This window comes from Mastomys coucha, unplaced genomic scaffold, assembly GCF_008632895.1.
Source record: "Mastomys coucha isolate ucsf_1 unplaced genomic scaffold, UCSF_Mcou_1 pScaffold23, whole genome shotgun sequence".
In the NCBI taxonomy this organism is placed as follows: Eukaryota; Metazoa; Chordata; class Mammalia; order Rodentia; family Muridae; genus Mastomys; species Mastomys coucha.
In genome coordinates this window covers 60,679,825-60,689,590 of record NW_022196906.1, presented here as the reverse complement: position 1 = coordinate 60,689,590, position 9,766 = coordinate 60,679,825, and positions in this window count along the sequence as shown.

Here is a 9,766-nt window from a genome sequence, read left to right as displayed (position 1 = left end):
TCTCCCTCCATCCATTCATCCCTGCCCCTGCCTCCTGAGGTGGAACACAATGTAGCCAGCTGCCTCATGCTCCTGCTGCCATGACTGACTCTACCCTCTGTGAGCCAAAATAAGCCCTTTCTTGAGTTGCTCCCTGCAATCCTTGGGTACTTTCTCAGGGCAATAAGAAAAGTAACACAGTCACCCTTAGGGATCCTCCCTAGAGCTAAGGATGTTAGGTTCTGAGTCATGGATGTAGTCCAAAGTCCTGTTCTCTCATCCATGTGTAGTCACCAGAAAGTGGGAACAACAACCCTTCTGGTAGCTTCCAGTGAAGTCCTGAGTAGCCCTGGCAAAGGGTAACATGTGAAATGTGCCTTAAGAACACACTGTCCCTCAGCCTTTTCAACTCCAGGACCCTAACAGTGCCACTGAGCCCCTCCCCAAGTCTCAATGTCTTGAACAGTCTCAGAGAAGACCCCAGACCTTCATGGGTGACCTTTCAGCTTTGCACGGGTTCTGGGGTTCTCCTCAGAATAGCATGCTATAGATAAATAGCCACCATTTGATGGCTTCTGAAGTCAGTGGGCAGAGAGAAGGACACCCTCCGGTGGTCACCACAATAGGGTTCCTCATCCTCCAACCAGTCCCAGATACCTCCTCCCCCATTTTTAGTTCGGTTACTGTGTGACAACCGGTCCTAGCAAAACAAGAATTTCATTATGCTCCTGCACTCCTGGAGTTCGTCCTTTTAAAGCCACTCTACTCTGAACCCTGCCACCTCCATTCAGTTCTTTCTTGTCATTTCCCTGACCATGTCATAACTATGATTAATATCCACTATGCTTAATGCGATCTTCCTGAGGCTGTCCCAGATACTGCAACAAAAGCAAAGCAATGACTTGTCCACAATGTCTTGTCCATTTTGAACTCCATAGATTGCATGCTAATTAAAGACATGTTAAATTGAGCACATAGGTAATGGCACAAAAGAAGTAACCACAGCTGTCCTCTCATCTCTTCCTGTACTACTTTTTCAGCAACAGAACATATGACAAAAGCCATGTAAGTAAGGAAGTTCGTTTGGTTCATAGTTCAAGGGTCTAGTCCATTGCAGCAGCAGGGCAGCAGGCAGCTGATCACATTGGATCCCCAGTCAGGAAGCAGAGAGAGATGGACACTGGCTCAGCTCTCTTTTTCCTTTTTATTCAGTCCAGAACCCCACCCCGTGGAGTGGTACCACTCACATAGAAAGTGGTCTTCCCCCACAATTAGCCCAGTCCAGAAACTCTTCGTTCAGTGTGTGTCCTGGATGATTCTGTGCTGCCAAAATGACAATGAACATCAGTTATCACAATCCCAAGAGAAGATACTAGATATGCTGATAACCTGGCAGGGTGTCGTGCATCTACAATCAAGCACCCAGGAGACTCTAGGCAACAGAGCAAGAGCCCATCTTTTTTTTTTTTTTTAAGATTTATTTATTCATTATGTATACAGCAGTCTCCTACATGTATGCCTGCACACCAAAAGAGGAAACTAGATTTCATTAAAGATGATTATGAGCCACCATATGGTTGCTGGGAATTGAACTCAGGACCCCAGAGGGGCTAGAAAGCTGGTTCCGCAATTAGGGCCGTAATGTTACTTCAGAGGGTTAGCATTCAGTCCCTAGCACCCGTGTTGGACAGCTCACAAGCCCTGTCATTTCAGCCCTACAGGACTGGTGCCCTCTTCTGGCCTCTGAGGGCATCTGCACTCACTCACTGCCAACACAGCTGAGCCTTTGCTCTGTGCAAGATGTTTTAAAAGGCTCTAATGGGAGAGTGTTGGAGGAGCTGGAAGTTTCTGTAGGATGACAACAGAAGCCCACAGGAACAGAAGTTCCAGTGGCAGGCGGTAAAGGGCTATTACCGTGGGCTATGCCAAAGTGTACTTGGTGCCTAATGAGTTGGCAGAACCTAATGACCTCTCAGATAGAGAGAGAGAGAGAGAGAGAGAGAGAGAGAGAGAGAGAGAGAGAAGAGGGGTCACTTTTCTGGGGGAAAAGTGGAGGCTCAGTACTTAAGAGTCAGCGCTCTCCTGTGACGGGCCTGGAGAGAAAGGAAAACCTGGAATCAAGCTTGAAAGAAGAGCTGTGCTGACAGGAAGGACCAGAAGAGAACAAGGGGGTGTGGAAAAAAAAAAAAAAAAAAACAAGAACCTCTATGTGAGTATAAAGGGCTCTGGGTGTGAAACCACCTGTCAAGGCCTGCCCAGACAGGCAGATGACTTGATTTCTCTGTACCTGTTATTGTGTACAATAGTAACAGACATGTACAATTATACATAGTTAAAAATACAACAAATCTTTTTTAAGAATTAACCATTGGATAGACAAATGTATAATGAATTTTAACAACTACTACACATTACACATCTTCTAACATGTACCTTCTCAGGCCTTTGCTTGGAGCACTCTACTTTAAGGTGGATTATTCTCCCATTTTACAGATAAGGTAACTGAGACATGTGGAAGTAAATTTGCCCAAACTCACATGTGAGGGGTCAAGCTGTGATGTGACTTTTGCTTGCCCATCTTCACAGCACAAGCAGCTTTTCCTGCTTCTCCCAATCTCTGCCTTCAACTGAGACTTCCAACATTTCATTTTTGGTTTTGTTGTTTTTTTAAGACAGGATTTCTCTGCATAGACCTGACCATCCTAGAACTCTGTAGACCAGGCTGGTCTTGAACTCAGAAATCAACATACCTTTGCCTCCGAAGTGCTGGGATTAAAGGCATATGTCCACCAATTAATTAATTTGTTTGTTTGTTTGTTTGTTTAAGACAAGGTCTTACTGTGTAACCTTGGGTAGCCTGGAATTTTCTATGTAGACCAGCTTGGCCTTGAACTTAGAGACCCACCTATATCTGCCTCTCAAGCACTGGGATCAAAGCCGTGCACCACCGTGCTTTGGCCAACATATCTAAAATAGGGTTACTTCAGACCACATGTTCAAAAGTCCCCATGCCCTGACTCTACCCCTCATCATTTACATTGGGATCTGTAGGATGGGTTCTGTACATGAGGAGTTACTAAACTCCATGGCACAGGCTGAGGACTTACCCGTGTTTCAGAGACATAGAGAAATGAATGCATCGTCCACAAGTCTACTGAACTGCAAACACAACTGAGCCTTTGCTCTGTGCAAGAAGTTTTAAAAGGCTCTAATGGGAGTGTTAGAGGAGCTGGAAGTTTCTGTAGGATGACAACAGAAGCCCACAGGAACAGAGGTTCCAGTGGCAGGCGGCAAAGGGCTGTCACCGTGCCAAAGTGCACTTGGTGCCTAATGAGCTGGCAGAACCTAATGACCTCCTGACACGTACACAGGGTAGGGATGAAGCTGGTGTATGGGCTGGTCATGCCAGATGACACTGGGGTCAGTGTATATAATGATGGCTAAGTGAAGAACTATGGATGTGTAGATCCACACTTGAAGTTTACTTACTGTGTGACCTCAGGCAGATGACTTGATTTCTCTGTGCCTCATCCCCAGAAGCCAAATGGATAGTATGTTTGCTTAGTTTTCAACACCTTTGAAAGTCTTAGATCAGTGCCTTGCCCTCCACTAAGGGTTTAGTGAGTACTAGCTACTTCTGTTATTCTGTAAATGTCCGGGTGTGAGCTCCCTTGGGGAGGAGGTACATCTTATTCACCTTTGTACCTACCCCACCCTGCCCCTGCCCAGAGCAGGTTCTTAGGAAGCAGTGTAGACTTCTTGGCAATGGGTCCAGGATCGATGCCTCTCCTAGACTGTGAGTCAGGTCAGGTGGTTCCTCCACAGATGATCCTCGGGCTGGGTGGCCAGACACAGGAAGCCTCCTCTTCCTAAAGGTGGCCTGGTGACATGGCTTTCTAGGCCTACCTGCCCAGCCCCTGCCCTCTGCTCTTCTATACCCAATCATGCAGGATTTGGGTGTGGAGCAAGCTGCACCAGAGCTCTTCTTGCTTCCTCAGGAGGAGGTCCAGGGGTGATTGGAACAACCTTATCGCACTGGGGCAAGGCCTTAAGCCCACCATGGGAGGGGCAGGAGGAGGAGAGGAAGGAGGCAGAGGCTGGGATGGGAGGCTGGGGGCTTCCTGGAGTTGTGCGTAATCTGGTTCACTCTGCAAGCATTGCATGGCACTTGCAGGGTACTGACTGGGGGAAAAGTGGAGGCTCAGTGCTTAAGAGTCAGCACTCTCCTGTGACGGGCCTGGAGAGAAAGGGAAACCTGGAATCAAGCTTGAAAGAAGAGCTGTGCTGACAGGAAGGGCCAGAAGAGAACAAGGGGGTGTGTGAAAAAAAAAAACAAAAAAAAACAGGAACCTCTATGTGAGTATAAAGGGCTCTGGGTGTGAAACCACCTGTCAAGGTCTGCCCAGACTTCCTGACCAGCAGAGGGGCCATGGGGAGGGATCTTGACCCAAGCATTGGCCTTCTGCTTAGAGCGGAGGCTGGTGACACAGTACTTGGCCAAGGCCCCAACCTATGGTTACTCACTGAGGAGTTTGGTTGAGGAGTAACGCAGGCCATTTGTGTCCTACTACTTCCCTTCTTGGAGACGTGGTTGCCTCATCTGTGAAATGAGAATAACTGCACCTTCGGAGCTAATGTTAGGAACAGCCTTTCCCCTTCCCCTCCCCCTCCCCCTCCCCCTTCCTTCTCTTTCCCTCTCCTTCTACACACACACACACACACACACACACACACACACACACACCATAGAGAACTGAGGCACTAACATGAGGTCGGGAACTCTGGGACAAGCAGAGGAGATATCCTAGGAAACATTCAAAAATTCTGCATTCTGGGGCCAGGCCAGGGTCTGGGCAGAGCCCAACAGGAGGTCAGAGATGAGAGGAAAGGGTGTTGAGTACCTGGGAGGGAACAGAACAGGGAGGCTCCCCAAGGACAGGAACTCTTCCCCAAGTGAGTTCACAGTCGTATCTGCAAAGCTGAAGATAGGATTTCATCTTCCTGTATTTGCTAACAGGTCCTTGACTCCTGTCACTCACTCTTCCACACACTGTGCCAACCATGCGGTGGAATCCATCCGAGGCCTTTGGAGATCCACACGGGAAGGCCAGAAAGGGCATCTTTTCCTTCCCAGCCTTCCCTGATGAAGGCTAGACCTGGTGACTCTAGGGTGGCTCCCTCCACACCCTTGGCTGAGTCTTGATCCCCGTGTGTCCTGGCTGTCCCACTCAGAGCCCCTGTTCTGCCCTCCTGAGTCTGCACGGTGACTCCATCTCACTCCAGCACATGTCCTGACCCCATTGAGTACAGCTGCATCCTGGAAAAGGTGTCTACCCATTTACAGTGGCCTCTGTCCCAAACAGAGGACTGGGCCTCTGCTCTGTCCCCTTCAGACCTGTTCCCTAGGCTAAAGGACCCAAGCCCCACAGCCCTTTCCTTTTGTGGGAGCTGCCTGACTCCTCAGCCTTGGTTCCCATCATTACACACACACACACACACACACACACACACACACACACACACACACACAAAACCCAGATCATATCCACAGACCAAGAGTTCCTCTGAGCCAGTTTCCCCCTTAATGTCCATGCTGAATACTTTTTAGAGCAAAGTTATTATATTTTCTATACTCTCAGAAATAAAGAATGGAAGAATGTAGCAAATATTTGCATTTATTGGAGCGGTCCAACTTCTAATCCCCCTTTCTATTTGGGTGTGTTCCAGGCCAGCTAGGACTATGAGACGTTATGATGGAGAGAAAGGAAGAGAGGGAGAGAGAACCCACCAAGTGACATCGCTATGAAACACTAGAACCTTAAGGAGAAAACGTTTAAAAGAATTAAGAAGCAAAAGGCATTTCATTGCAACAATACAAACCAGACTGCCAGCAAATTTTTGTTTGTTTCGTTTTCACTTTTTATTGGCTCTTTGTGAATTTCACATCATACACCCAACCCACCTACCCACCCCTACCCTTGCAATCTTCCCACCCTCTTACAGAGAAAACAAAGTCTCGTTTTGGAAGCTATAGTGTCACACTTTGCCCCTTTTACTCAGCAAATGTTCATTGCAATGACTCATTGGTCTGGTACAAAAACCTCTGGCTTCTACTACGCTATCTATACTGGAACCTCACTGGGACGCCTCTCAGATAGCCTGTGGTTGCCTGTGTATCATAGAGATCCTGTAGTTTTGAGTCTGATGGTCTGGACCCTTCATGGACTCCAGCAGTTTATCAATGGGGTAGATGTTGGGGTGCACCAACTCAAACCCTGGATCTGTGCCTGAGAGGTACCTGAGCTGTTCAGCCTGCCAGCTCTTCTGCCCTCATGCCCTCAGGGCTGGCTCGCCAACAACCCCTTCAACCAGGATCCCCTGGAACTGGAGTTATAGAGCTTTGCGGGCCACCATGTGGGTGCTGGGAATCAAACATTTTATAGATGTATACAATGTATGGTGATCATATCCATCCTCTTCTCTCCTCCCCCTTTCCTGGATGGCCCTCTCTGAATCCCCTCCCCTCCTCTTCCTCTTCCTCCTCTTCTTCGTCTTTAGTTATAACTGAGTCCACTTAGTGCTGCCTGCACGTACATGAGTGTGGGCTATCCGCTGGATCATGGGAGCCTACCAGTGGTCTCTTCCGAAGCTATCTACTGCCAAAGACCCTCAACTAGGGGTAGTGCCTTGTGAACTCCTCTCCTCCTGGCCTTTTTAACAAGAGCAGTCATCTTTTATAAGGACGCACTCTGCCCTCATGGCTAATCATCTCCTACAGCCTCCCCCCACCCCCTATAGTCACCTTGGGGTTAGGGTTTTAGCTTGGGAAAAGACACAAACATTCTGAACACAACAGCGAATAATACAGGCATGGACACAAGGCTGCATTTCCTACTATGGAAGATTTCCTAGTTTCCCCCATGTTTCCATGTTACTTCTAAAACTAAAGAAAGCAAGGTTAATCATTCAAGCCAACATTCACATAAAGGCTGCAGTAAAAAGACTGTGTTTATACTCATGGAGACCTCTTCATTCCAGAAAAGAACAAAGAAATAATGTGCTTAAGGCCCATGAGGTCGTGTCTGGTGTGTGTCTGGGTCTGTGTGTATCTGTGTGTGAGTGTGTGTGTGAGAGTGTATCTGTGTGTGTGTGTGTGTGTAGGTTACAGGACAGTCTTGGTTATCAGTCTCTGCTTTCCATGAGTCAGGGTTTCTTTTGTTGTTTGTTTTTTCCCTGGTGCATTGGTAAGGCTAGCTGACCAGTGAGCTTCCAGGAGACTCACCTGTCTATACCTCCCAGTGTCCCTATAGAACTGCAGGAATTATATGTGTACACTACAGCACTTGGTTTTTATGTAGATTTTGAGGATTCAAACTCAGGGACTCACATTTACCCACTTTACCCACTGAGCAATCTCCCCACCCCTATTCTATCTTTGATTTCATTATATCAATAGAGAGATATGTCTTGCCTAACTCATGCCACCGATTCTCAAATATGCAACTGGAAACCTTCTTTCCATATATCTTAACTCCAGTCTGATTCTAAATGTTATGTGGTGTAAACAGCCTATCTACTGTTTCTTGACTTAGTTTGTTTACCTATAAAATGGGTAGTATGGAACTGGAGAGCTGATTAAAAAGCACTTGCTCTTGCAGAGGACTCTGGGTTCAGTTCCAATACCTACATGACACTGTTGGCAACTCTAGTTCCAGGAGATCAAACCCTCTACTGGACTTCTCAGGTACCAGTCACACACATGGAGCACATATGTACCTGGAAACAAACATTCACATACACAGAATAAAAATAAAATAAACTTTTAAAAAAATGGGTGGTAGGATTAGATTATGTAAAGCCAGTCCCCAGAGTTCCTTCTGGAGAAACGGAGCTCTTACAAAATCTCCTAAGGTCTCCCAGCAAGGCAACCAGGATCCCTGTACACATGCGCACTGAGTCACCAGAGAAACCACCTAGCGTGGCGAGAGAACACCGATGTGAAAGCTTTGGGCTCCATCAGTGAGGGTACTCCATTGCTGTGACCCACCTCAACTTACAAAGCCCAATCAGAACACAGTAGCAGCAGCAACTCCTAAAAAACAACACATTCTTCAAAAATTAAAACAAGGGCTGGCAAGATGCAGGAGAGGTGCTTGCCCCGGAGCCTAAAGACCTGAGTTTATCCCTGAGATTCACATGGTGGGAAGGAGAGAATCAACTCCTGCAAGTTGTCCTGATTTCCACAGGCATACACAGAAATTTACTAATGTGAAAACTTTTTAAAACACAATAACAACAACAACCACCACAAGACACATGGTTCACAGGAAAGGAAACACAAATGCCTCTAATCCTATGGAAAAGATGTTCAGCTTCATCCCTAAGAAGGAATACCAGAACTTTAACAGGGCTTTCCATCTATCCATTGGACAAAATTGAAGTCTTATAGTACCTACCTATGGGAGCACATTCAGACATTGATAGCAGCAGCATGAATTGGTACAGTTTCTGTGGAGGACAATCTGCCATTATCTACCTAAATAATAACCGTATACTCTTTACTGAATAATCCCATTTTCAGGAACTTACCTTAAGATCACTTTGTATACGATGAATATGAGGTGTGTCTAGAGTTGCCTGTTGTGGTGTAGTTTATAGCAGTAACGTGCTGGAAATAACCTAAATGTCCATCAGTGTGATACATACAATGAAATGCTATGAGGCTATAAAATGAGCAAGCTCTTTGTAAACTGGTGGGGGGGGAGGTATACAAAAGATACATTGTTAAAAGAATAAAAGAAAGCACAGAGCAGGGAGGCCCTGCATGACGTATGCTAAAGGGGCATGCATACTGTGATGTTTAAGGAAAAAAAAAAAAACCCTCTGGAGTTATCAGGAAAGGACTGGTTAGGGAAAGTGTCTTCTACCCGGTACATTTCTGTCCTTTTTGCTGTTGGCTCATGTTATAACATGGTTCATTCAAATGGAAAACAAGTAATGGTAAACATGTTTACTTGTCTGTTTAAAAATATTTATTCTTTAGCTACATGTATGTGTGCCTTCCTAAGTTTATACCACATGCGTGCAGGTGACCATGAAGGCCAGAAGAGGGCATCAGATCCCCCGAAGCTGGAGTTAGAGGAGATTCTGAACCACTGGGCCATCACTTCAGCCCAAACACGTTTATGTAAGCAAAAAAATGAAATGAAGATCTACAGCATACAGATGACTGGGGTTTGCAGACTAAAGATTCATGTGAGACAAGGAGGATTCCAGCTCCACACAACACTGGCTCAACTTCTAGAGTTTATTTTAGACAAATGTATACATCACACAATTTTGGGAAAAAATTTCCTCCCGTGTATATGGCAAAGCTTAAGACGCATTTACACTGAAGCTCTTTACAAAGTACATATGGCCTCTTCCATAAAGATGGGTTCTGTTGACTCGGAAACAATGCTCGAGATAAGGTTCTAGGGAGAATGACTGAGATAAACATGAATGTCTCAGGAGTCTGGAGTGAACTGGCCCTAAGGAGAGCACAGAAGTTACCTAGGCTACTGCAAAGTACAAGTGACAGCTCCCAGAAGGATACTCAAGATAGGGCTGGTGAGATGGTTCAGCAGGTAAGAGTGCCAACTACTCTTCCAAAGGTCCTGAGTTCAAATCCCATCAACCACATGGTGGCTCACAACCACTCTTAATGAGATCTGACACCCTCTTCTGGGGCATCTGAAAACAGCTACAGTGTACTTATTTATAACAATAGATACATCTTTAAAAAAAA